The sequence below is a fragment of the Vulpes lagopus genome, chromosome 24, assembly GCF_018345385.1.
Source record: "Vulpes lagopus strain Blue_001 chromosome 24, ASM1834538v1, whole genome shotgun sequence".
Classification (NCBI taxonomy): domain Eukaryota; kingdom Metazoa; phylum Chordata; class Mammalia; order Carnivora; family Canidae; genus Vulpes; species Vulpes lagopus.
The window spans coordinates 29,460,006-29,471,697 of NC_054847.1; the positions used below are offsets into that span (position 1 = coordinate 29,460,006).

The 11,692-nt window shown below is 38.9% G+C and overlaps 1 pseudogene; it reads left to right on the top strand.

Annotated features, from left to right (window-relative positions):
* The first annotated feature begins 8,701 nt into the window (after positions 1 to 8,701).
* LOC121482139 lies at positions 8,702 to 9,125 on the top strand (annotated as a pseudogene).
* The last annotated feature ends 2,567 nt before the right edge of the window (positions 9,126 to 11,692 follow it).

Below are 11,692 nucleotides of genomic sequence, written 5' to 3' on the forward strand. Positions count from 1 at the left end.
CTCGAGAAACACAGACAGAGCCACAAACCTCTTATGTCCAGACAGCTATGACAGTGTAAAGGAGCAAGCAGTGAATTTTGCCTAGGGATGTCAGAGAAGGCCTTTTTGATCGGGGTCTTGATGGAGAAATAGTAATTTTCTGATCAGAGGCCCTAGGAAATGATATTCCAGGAAGCAAAGGCAAGCATCCACCGTTAGGGACTATGTGGATTAATCGTGTCACTGGCTGGACAGGGCACAGTGGAGAGGAGCTCCCAGAAAACTAATGGGGTAAGACCAGACAAAAGGGGACAGGAATTGTGTGTCATGCCAAGGAGTTTGAAAGAATAACTCTGGAAGCAGGAAAGAGGGTGGGTGACCAAGGAGAGACACTGGTTACACTGGGGCCTTGAGGTGGGTACAGAGAAGGCTGACATGGGGCCAAAATGAGGCTGGACCTGACTAGCAATGTAGCGAATGAAGGACTTAAGGAAGAGAGAGGAATCAGAATACATCTCCTGTACCCAGTTTAGGAGATTAGCTGGAAGGAGATACCATTAAAGATTGTAGGGAAAACGGAAAGAGACAGACATGCGGGTAGAGGGCGGATCTGGGATAGAGAAGGAGAGAGAATGGAGCTGGGATGGCGTATATGTGCCCAGGCGTTGATTGGGTGACTCAGTACAATAGCTACATAAAATAATCTGTTTACCCATACATGTTATTATATTATAGGTTTTGTTTTGTTTGTTTTTGTTGTTATAGGTTTTGATTAATGCCTCCCTTTCAATGTATTTATCCTGTCAAAACATGTTATTAAGTAACAGTACAGATCGCGTCCTCTATTTCCGATATTGCATGAGGGGTATAATATTCTGAGTAGCAGTGCAGAAATCTCATGTTATGTGTAGTATTCCAGCTTTATGCGTATATTATAGATGCTTTGGGGGGAAAATACTGTCTCCACGTGACTGCATAATATTTTGAGGCAAAAAATATTTTCCTAAGTTCAACTAGCGATCTCATCAAAGCCAAGAACTGATACAGTTCATACTTCCTAACCTTCCCTTTTCAAGTGCAGTATTTTCAGCTCCAGGAGTCTAACAATGCTAAACCTTTGCAAATGATGTCTTTTGGTTTAATTTGCAAGACTCAAAGATCGCAGATTCTGACGGATTAGGAGCAAACCATTCGCCAGAAACAATAATAGCTACTAGTTGTTGCATATACATTGCATTTTTCAATGACGTTCTAAGAAACTTGCTTACTACTACATTATAAGACTTTTACACTGATCTTAGCTAAGGCATTAACGTGAATTACAGGAAAGGTAGCTGAGTTTTTTTCACATCAGATGTCAGGGGTGGGGATTTGGGTGTCTAGTCTTATTTCACACTGAGTCTTTTTCATTTACTTTTCTTAATGCATTCAAAAGTTGTTAAAGTTTCTTATATAAAAATATGATTGATTGTTACAGTGACAGTAATTGCATTTTAGCAAAAGTAACCATTATAGTAATTTTCTTCAAGAAAGAGAAATCTAACTAACTAAAGTAGCTAGTTACTTCCTCATACATTAACTTTGAAATTTTTTAACATAAAAATACTTGATAAGGGGAAGTACAAATTGAAGAACATAAAATGGCATGCAATATTTATAAAACTACTTCCATTAGACGGTTCAAAATTTTTGCAGCTGTTAATCACAAATGCAGTGAAACAAAATAAGGGGGGGAAATGACAATTTCTCTACTAGTCCGTCAATTAAAGTAAGGCCTCAGCTGAAGCCTTTTAAAAATGACTCTCAGGTATCTCTTATTTTCATTTCTAAGCTATAGAAAGTAATCATTTATTTGTATCCAAGATTTATTCAGACCATGCCCTCAGAAGATTGAATCAAATGAATACATGAAGATATGATGATTACAAAGAGAAAAAACAACAATTATACATGTGCATTGACAGGGTAATGCGCATATAGTAACAACTTGTACATGTTAAGTCACAAATGAAACGGCATTAGCATTTAATTTCATGTATTCCACTGCACACCTGAATACTAATTAGCAACTAAAATAGGAAATGTGTGGTACTGCATGTATTGATGAAATCTCAGTTCTGTATTCTTCAGACACCAGCAATTTAACATGAACTGCACACGATGAAAAGCTGCTTTAGCACTTGTACAGTCTCCGTTCTAAACTTTTTTTCCCTTATTATTGAAAGCAATATCCTAATTTCAAAGTCAATCAAAGGCAACTGAAATGTTGGCTAAATCTGGAATCACATTTTCTAATATTTATTGTTAACAATCTATAGACAGTAACCACCATGGGGAGTATGAAGCAGTGGCTCAAATTCAGCACACAAACAGATGAACAGTAATTCGAGGTAATCTGAATCAATTGAATCAACCCAAGTTTTTCATTTTTAGGGGGCCACAGAGGACACCGGTACTTTGTGTCTGCCCCTCCTTAGTCCTGTTTTTGAAATGGCCCCTATAACTGCAAGAGAAAGATTTATTTTGAAGACTGAGACAGAGGAAAAGGAGTTTAAACTTTGTGATTTTTCCCTGGCTGCCTCTATTCATTTTTCTCCATCTCCATTCCTTTGCTAGCCTCTGTATTTAAATTGGCCCTTGCAATACCATTTGATTTATTCCGGAATTATTCTTATAGAAGAGGAGTTCATTCACAAAGCCATACTTCTCTGAGTTAACACTCTCCTTTATTTTTTCACTACCCCCCACAGGTTCTAGATCCTCTCCCATTTGTTTGTACCATTTTGCCCACCAATAGCATCTATAATTCAAGTTAGTTTTTAGTATTTATAGCAAGGAATGCGGTGGGGGAAATAGCAGGTGCATGTACATGTTGTGTGTGTGCGTGCGTGTGTGCACACAGATGCGCTTGTGTGTCTGTTTGGTTTTAGGTTGTATTCTAAAATAAAGATTCAGTATAAAATTGATGATAATAGTCTTTTGGCGAAATCCTATTTCCTTGAAGCTTGGCTAGTGTTTCATTTACTAACAGAACACAAACATAAAAGGTAATTGCAAAATAATTACCCTAGCAGACATCAAAATAAAATGTTTCAGAGGAGAGGACCTAATAAATATCTGCTAAGAAAGTCACAGAGGCCGTATCAGTTAGGATTCTTCTAGTTGTAAACAAAAGAAAATCCTGCCCAAACTTGCATAAACAATAAAGAGAATTTGTTGGCTTATGTGACTAATAGTCCAGAGGAAGGCAGAGACTCACCTGCAAATGACCATTGTGCCAGGTGACTTGGCTGCAGTTGTCTCAGCTCTTCCCTTCTTTGATTATTGGTTGTCCCCTTAGGCTTTACAAGGGCAGGTTACAAAATTTTAGTTCACAGCAACAAGGGACACCTCCTCTCCCATTCACATCTCCCAAGACAGGGCATGCTCTCTCCTACCCTGAATGAAGCCTGAGCTTCATTCTGACTGGCCCAGTTTGGACTCCTCTTGAACTATCTGCAGTGGCAAGAAGGAAAGACATATTGGTTTAGACCAACCAAGCCAAGTGCTTAGCACACACTGACATAGGGTTTTTTTTTTTTTTTAAATACTGAAATGCTCCTAAACCAGATGATAAGTAGCCAAGGCTCTGTGACCCCCTACATGTTCCTCACTGCCTCAACAATCCATCCTGGAATCCTCCTGACTTACCTGTATCCAGCAACTACAAAGTTAACATCTGCAAAGTGAGGATCCATCTGGTCCCTGCTCTAGCAATGCAGCAGGCATCTCTCTTGTTTGGATGGATCATATCCTGGTTGTGAAACATACTGAATATAATCTCAGTGTACAGCTGAGGGCGTTGTCAACCCCCCTCTATTAGTTTCCTATGGCTACCATAACCAAGTACCACAAACTGGGTGGCTTAAAACAACAAAAATTTATTCCCTTATAATTCTGGAGGCTGGAAATTCTAAATCAAGCTGTTGGCTGAGCCATGTTCCCTCCAGAGGCTCCAGGGAAGAATCACTCCTTGCCTCTTCTAGCTTCTGCTAGTTGCTGGCCATTCTTTGTGTTCCTTGGTTTATGGTAGCATAACTCCAATCTTGGCCTCTATCTTCACATGATGATTGTCTATGTGTCCATATCTAAATTTCCCTCTTCCTATAAAGACGCCAGTCACTGGATCAAGGCCCACCTTAATCCAGCATGACCTCATCTTAACTTGATCTTATTTCCAAATACAGTGATACTCATAGGCTCCAAGTGAAACATGAATCTGGGAGGGACACTATTCAACACAGTATACCCCTCCAAGGGGGATGGCTGCTATGCGATGGGGAAGTGGCAAAGTAATGTTGGGGAAGTTCCCACAATCCACTAGATGCTGGACCTCTGGTCCTCAGCTCTCTTTTTACCTGTTTTAGACAACAGTTAACCCCGCATTTCAGATTTTCTGAAATGGATCCTATTCTATGTAACCTCTCCTGAGCTGGTTCCTATTCTATCTAACCTCATTTTTAAATCTAAGGCCTAAGTCCATGGACTTCAAAAAGAAGTTTGGGGAAGGGGTCTGACAAAGAGTCCTTAAATCCACATGTCAGTCCAAGCATTAACAAGAGAGTGACTAAGCAATACATTTCACCTAAGTACTATCATTTTTCAAATGTACACAGCTGGAATTAATAAAAATCCATTTAAAGTCTTCTTGTATTTATAATACCTCTTTGTCATTATGTATATTCTCTATCAGCAGATATTAAGGGACAACCACTAGGATACTTTTACACACTGGCCTCTATTAGAAGGGCCATGAGTAGACTGGAAGATAACTCTGCCTGCTGTCACAAAGGCCCCAAAAATAATAACTCAGATGAATAGACACTGATTTCTTTCTCACATAAGAGCTGGAGCACAAACAGTCCAGGGCTTGTGTGGCAGCTCCTCGGTCCTGAGGACTTGGCACTTTCTACTTTGTTGTTCTATCATTCTCAAGACATGGCTTTCATTCCCTGGTTTAAGATGGCCTTTTCAGCTCTCACCAATGTGGCTGGATTCTACTCACACACCATTGGTGAGATCCTAAAATATATGGCAGCAAGAGTAGCTGGGAAATATAGTCTTTATCTGGATGGCCAGGTGCTCAGCTAAATGTTGAAGGTTCTAATACTAAAGAAAGAAGGAGCAAATCAATATTAGGGGAGAGTTAGCAATCCTTAACAAAAGCTACACAGACGTGGGAGAAAATAATGGTTCTTTACAAATAATTTGCATACTCTTAATAGATTATGAAGTTTGTTCTGACATAATTTTCAAGATAACTTTACACATTCTTAATATTGTAATTTTCTGATATGTTTCTTTAGTCTCTATCTTATCTTACTAATTCTACTTACATAGTTGGCCTGAATATGTTCATGGCAAGAAGGTTTTAAAGTCATAAGGAGATTGGTTGCAAATATTGGAGTCAACAAGAAACAGTGTATGGAATGGGAAAAATTAAAATGTAGAGAGTGACTATTTTGCTAGCATGAGACTTTTAACTCCCTATCTCTAGTGACAATTTATCCAATTACAACTAACAAGAAGAAAAGTTAAGCTAGGGTATTGATATTGAAGACATAAACTATCTGCACAGTGCTGTAGCCAACCAAGCCTTTGTATTGCTTAAAACTTAAAACCTGGTACCCAGTTTAGAATCTGATTTTTTTGAAAGATTCTATTTATTTCTTCATGAGAGACACACAGAGAGGCAGAGACCCAGGTAGAGGGAGAAGCAGGCTCCATGCAGGGGATCCCAGGACTCTGAGATCATGACCTAAGCCAAAGGCAGATGCTTAGCCACTGAGCCACCCAGGTGTCCCATAGAAGCAGATTATTTTTAAATGGAAAGTAGCAAGTCAAGGTGTATAAATGTTGAACAACAATCAGGGGCAGAAATTTGACAAAACAAAACAAATAAACCAAACAATAATGCCAAAAAAAAGGAAAGAAAAGGGAAACAAAGATGAATGATTTTTTTTTTTTAAGAACTAACATTAGAGATTGGGAGTATATGATTCTATTTATAATTATTCAAAGGTCTTCTGGTGCTGAAATTCTCATCCTTTGGCTTTTCACAGAACCTTATTACAAACTTTTTTATGGAAACAAGTGTACTGAATGGTCTCGGTGTGTGCCTTGGATCCACTTCCCATCCTTCCCCATCTGATCTGTACCCCAGGAGATTGATTTGTATGGATCATATTGCTAGACTTGCTTGCCCTTTAGTGTTTTACTAAATCCCACCTATGAGAGGCTCCAGCAGGACATCAGACAATGAAAGGACAGTGAAGTTGGGTATTTACTCCCCTGCTTCTCTCTATGCCAGACTGCAGGTTGGCAGTTCCTGTGATCCTCCACTGAGGGCCACAGCTCCTGTCAGCTGTCCTGTCCTACAATTACAGCCATAGGTGCCCTGCCTCTTCCCTGGACCTACAGAGAGTCGAGCCAGGCCCTTCTTACTGGTTTAACTCTGCTTACAACTGTATAAAGTAGCTCAGCATCTATATTCTCCTAAATTGCTCCTTTTGAATGAGCCATCTGTTCCTAGAATCCTGAGTGATACAATGAGGAAGAAATTATTCACTCACCAAAAAACTAGTCCTACTAATCTAGTGGCTAGTGAGCCATTCTCAATTTTGAAACTGTCTCCTTCCTACAAATCCATGTTCTCTTCCTCCTAAACTTGGATCGAAAGAGGCTCACCTCTTTCATGAACCATTTCTAAACTAGCTGCATGGTTTTCTACTTCCTAAAAACACTGGCCATCACTTTTCAGTTCTATTACTCCACTTACCTAAATTTGATATATTTATAAGCCATTTCTAAGTTTATTAATGCTTCTTCTAGGCTTCTTTTTAGAGGTTTTAGTGTCTCTAGCGTAGAAATGACTTTGCCTGCTTTCTGTGCAAACTCGCTCATTCCTAGAGTTCTATGTAACTTGTCTCTTATCTATTTATACTCTTTCCCTGGTAGTTCTCATCCAAGTCTTATGACTTTATAGGACTAATGAACCTCTCTACTTTTAAGCCTAATAGGTATTTTAATCTTAAAATTAACATATCCAAATCTAAACTTTGGATCTCCTTCTTCACCCTCACTGCAAATATGTTCATGTTCCAGTTGTATTCTCTTAGAAACTCCAGTTTCTTGGGCCCCAAAACTTGGGGCCATCTTTTACTCATCTTTCTTTTTCTTTTTGTCATACCTTAACGAATATCCTTCAAAAAGTTATGTCAACCCTATATACAAAATATATCCAGATTCCAATCACTTCTCACAACTTCCTCTGCTACCTGCTGTGCTGGTCCAGGCCACTACGATCACTACAGTAGTCTCCTCATTGGTCTCCTATGCCTTTGCTCTCATCCATCTGATAGTCTTTTCTTAATAGAGCAGCCTGAGTGCTTCCTTTTTAAACCTTAGTCTGATCATGTCATTTCTCTGTTCAAACCCTTCTCCTAGCTCCATTTTCATTCAGAGTGACACCCAGAGTTCTTACATATAGCCTACATGGTCCCACATAATACAGCCTCTGCTATCTGTCTGGGCACATTTCCTACTCCATTCCAGACACACTGACCTCCTTGTTTTGGGATAACATACCTGCCATCCACTCTTACCTTAGGTATCCACATGGCTCACTCTCTCACCTCCTTCAAGTCTCTGCTCAAGCATTATCTGCTCAGGGTACAACCCTTTCCCATAGTAATTACTATCATTCAACAAATCATATATTTCACATGTTTATTTTGTTCATCATCTATCTTCCCCATAAGAAGGCAAATCTTCTATGAACTTAGTATTTCTTAAATATTCTCAGTTTTATTTACTACATATACACAGCTTTTAAATCTGTTTCTGGCATTTAAAACATACACAACAAATATTTGATAAATAAATGAAAGTGTACATTTTTTATTCTTTAACATAAAGCCTTTCACCAAAATACATGGGCATTAGAATAACTCAACAGATTTAAAAAATTTAAAAGAAACTCATATGCATAGAGTGCTCGCCATCTATTAGGTAATGGGTAGTACTTTACAAGCATGAACTCAAGGAATTTTCATAGCAGATCTTATTATAACCAACTTGCAGACAAATGTTATATAACTAGTTTAAAAAGTGAAAAAGTCAGTACATGGGGAATATGGGTTCCAATACTGACATGTCTGACTCCAGAGTCCATGTTCTTTCTGATATGACTAAAACATGCCTCTTTAAACTTAAAGAAAAACAACAACAGCAATAAAAACGATGAAAGCAAACCTTCATTCCAAAGGGGGGGCAACTGGGGCTCCTGGGTGGCTCAGTGGTTGAGCATTGGCCTTCGGCTCAGGGCATGACCCCGGGGTCCTGGGATTGAGTCCCACATAGGGCTCCTCGCAAGGAGTCTGCTTCTCCCTCTGTCTGTGTCTCTGCCTCTCTGTGTCTCTCATGAATAAATAAATAAAATCTTAAAAATAAATAAAAGGAGGGCAACTAAGTGTCTGACTAGGATTCCAAGTGTGTTAAAATTCTAAGCCCTAGCTTTTAGAAGAAAAAATACTGGATAGGCCAGGCAAAAGGCTGGACACAGATTAGAAAGTCAGAATTGCACCCTCATGCAGACCAAGAGATTGTAGGAAGAGAAACTGCTCTGAAAGCACCATCTTTTTTCCCCCCTTTTATGGCCATTGTTGAAGCAGCAGTAGCCAAAATGAAGTTCAATCCCTTTGTGACTTCTGACCAGGGCAAGAGGCATTTCAATTGACCTTCCCACATTTGCAGGAAGATTGCGTCTTTCCCTCTTTCCAAAGAGTTGAGACAGAAGTACAATGTTCCCTCCGTGTCCATCTGAAAGGATGATAAAGTTCAGGTTGTATGAGGACACTACAAAGGTCAGCAAATTGGCAAAGTTGTCCAAGTTTACAGAAAGAAGTGTGTCATCTACCCTGAACCTGTGCGATGGGAGAAGCCATCCCACAGCTGCCTGTGTGGGGACTGGGCCCTGCAAGGTGGTTATCACCAGGCTAACACTGGACAGACCCAGGGAGGTCTTGGAATGTAAAGCCAAGTCTTGTCAGATGAGAAAAGAAAAGGGCAAGTATAAAGAAGCAACAACTGAGAAGATTTGGGGGTAAAGTAATCTAATATACAACCTTCACTATACAAACTGCTACAACGAAAAACAAACAAACAAACAAACCTCCCCAGCCCTGTCCCTGTGGTCTACCAGCTGCCCTGTACTCCCACTGCACAAAAGGATGGGAGATTGTTCCAAGTTCTTGCTTATTGAGTTGATATCAATTTGCATCAGGAAACTGAGATAATCAAATAATTCCAGAAATAAAATTAGAGCCCTTTTTTTTTTAATTTTATTTATTTATGATAGTCATACAGAAAGAGAGAGAGAGGCAGAGACACAGGCAGAGGGAGAAGCAGGCTCCATGCACCGGGAGCCCGATGTGGGACTCGATCCCCGGTCTCCAGGATCGCGCCCTGGGCCAAAGGCAGGCGCCAAACCGCTGCGCCACCCAGGGATCCCCATAGAGCCCTTTTTATTAAAGAATTCCTCTATCTTGGTCAATTAGAAAATAGTAGAGGGAGCTTCCTTGGCTCTTCTGCTGGCCATGTGAATAGACCAGGGATTGGTTTCACCTCTTCTCTGTCTTCTTTCTTTGAAAGATGCACTATGTCCAAAAAATAATCCAGAAAAGAAAAAGGAAGAGGGTAAATGTCATAGTATACCCCAGACATAAGGAAAGGTTCTTGGGAAACATAAGTAAGTTATCTAAAACTTGACAAAAATCATATCAATAAAAAAAGAGGTTACATGAGTGACTTTTGAATTGAAACTTCAAGTGTGTTAGCAAATCAGAACGTCTATAAAACAAGGCAATATTCTTTCCAATATCCCCTAAGCTATCTACCTTATAAAAAGATTCTAAAGGGACATTTACATAAGTAATTCACATTTAGAGCCAACAGAAACCTCCTATTGATGAGAATATTCCAATTGCCAGCATCTCTCAACACACACAGAAGTCCCTTAAGATTTCAATACCTCACATTATTCGAGCTGACGTTTCACTGGTTTTATATCAGAATTAATGCCTCAGAGAAAACTGAAATTCATATAAAACTTTAGGATTTTAAAAGCATTTTGTATCTTGGTTCTTTTTTAAAGATAATGTTGTAAAAAAGAAATAAAATAACGAGGTTCAATCATACCAGAGGGAAGGCAATGAAGTTGAATTTAGAGGCAAATCAGGATTTCAGCACCAACAGGTACGAAGGTACACATTCACATTCTTTGGTTTCTCCACTACACATCTTTTATCTTCGCTGACATCCTGCCCAATATGTATATTTACATTTTTTCTAGTAGTTAGAAACATGACACAACTCGTGATGTGCCTCAAATGAGAAGATTCTTCAACACATCAGATTTCACGTTATGGTGGCTAGCTCAGTGCTAACACTCGGGTGACAGCAGCAGCTCTTTAGAAACTAGCACTGAAAGGTGTTAAAACCTCAGGAAGCACTTAAAGAAGATTTAAAATTGTCTCTACGTGATCTAAGGCTAAGCACTGTGTATAGAAAAAAGGGCTGACAGAGATTCAGCAACTAGAAGTCTACGTCTCCTAGCAAAAGACAGCTGGACAACTCCTCGAAAAGAGAGCAAGATATTACTCAAAAGTCAAACATTTGCTTCTCCATTTGCACGAGGAAATTACATTCTTTCATCAAATCCAGTATGTGTGGTTTTTAAAAATTATATGCCTATCACTAAATGGCTGAGTTCACCTACATATTTGAGCTAACATATCAAACAAAGAAAACAGGCTTGGCCGCGAAGTCAATGAAAGTCAAATAAAAAGCCAAACTAAACAGATGAGACACCATGCCATGAAGATCGACAAAGAAGATCATTGTTAGGTGAGGAGGGTTTAGCAATCAGCAAGGAGGATTTGCTGTGCCCATCATAAACACAAAGCAACTCATTTAAGCTACTTAAATACAAATCCCACTTCAAGACGGTTGGGTAGTTGATTGCACACAACTGGATTTTTTCTTTACCATTCTGTATCAGAGTTAAACTCCATGAACCACACATGGATATCTTAAAGGTATTTTTGAAATGCTTGGTAATAATAATAGGAGTAACAAAATCGGTAGCTTTGTATTAGGGATTTTTAAAAATAGAGTACTCTCTATAAATTTAAGATGTAATGGCAATTATGATGACTAAGATTAAGATCACAATGACTTATTTGTTTTAAAATAATCCTCATTCTAGTATTTCCCTTCTAAAATGATACTACAGCTTTTGAGGGCATTCATTACCTGGTCTGGTCTAGAGAAGCCAAGCATCCAGAATGTATCTATATTTGTCCTTCCTGAGATTTATCAGAAGGAACTTCTATCCATTAAACTGAAAAACACAATTTCTTCTCTTCCACAGCATCCATTAGGAATCTTCCTGCCAGGTATTACAATTATATACCTGGAAAACTCAAGAGACTCAATTGAAAAGCTATTTAGCAAAGTAGTGGGGCACAAAATTAATATACAAAAGAAACACAACAAACACATGAATATATAATGGAAGAAAGTACTCACCTAAGAAAGAAAAGAAGATAAAAGGCAGGCAAATAAACTTAATTAAAAAATGTTAAAACTTGGGGATCCCTGGGTGGCTCAGTGG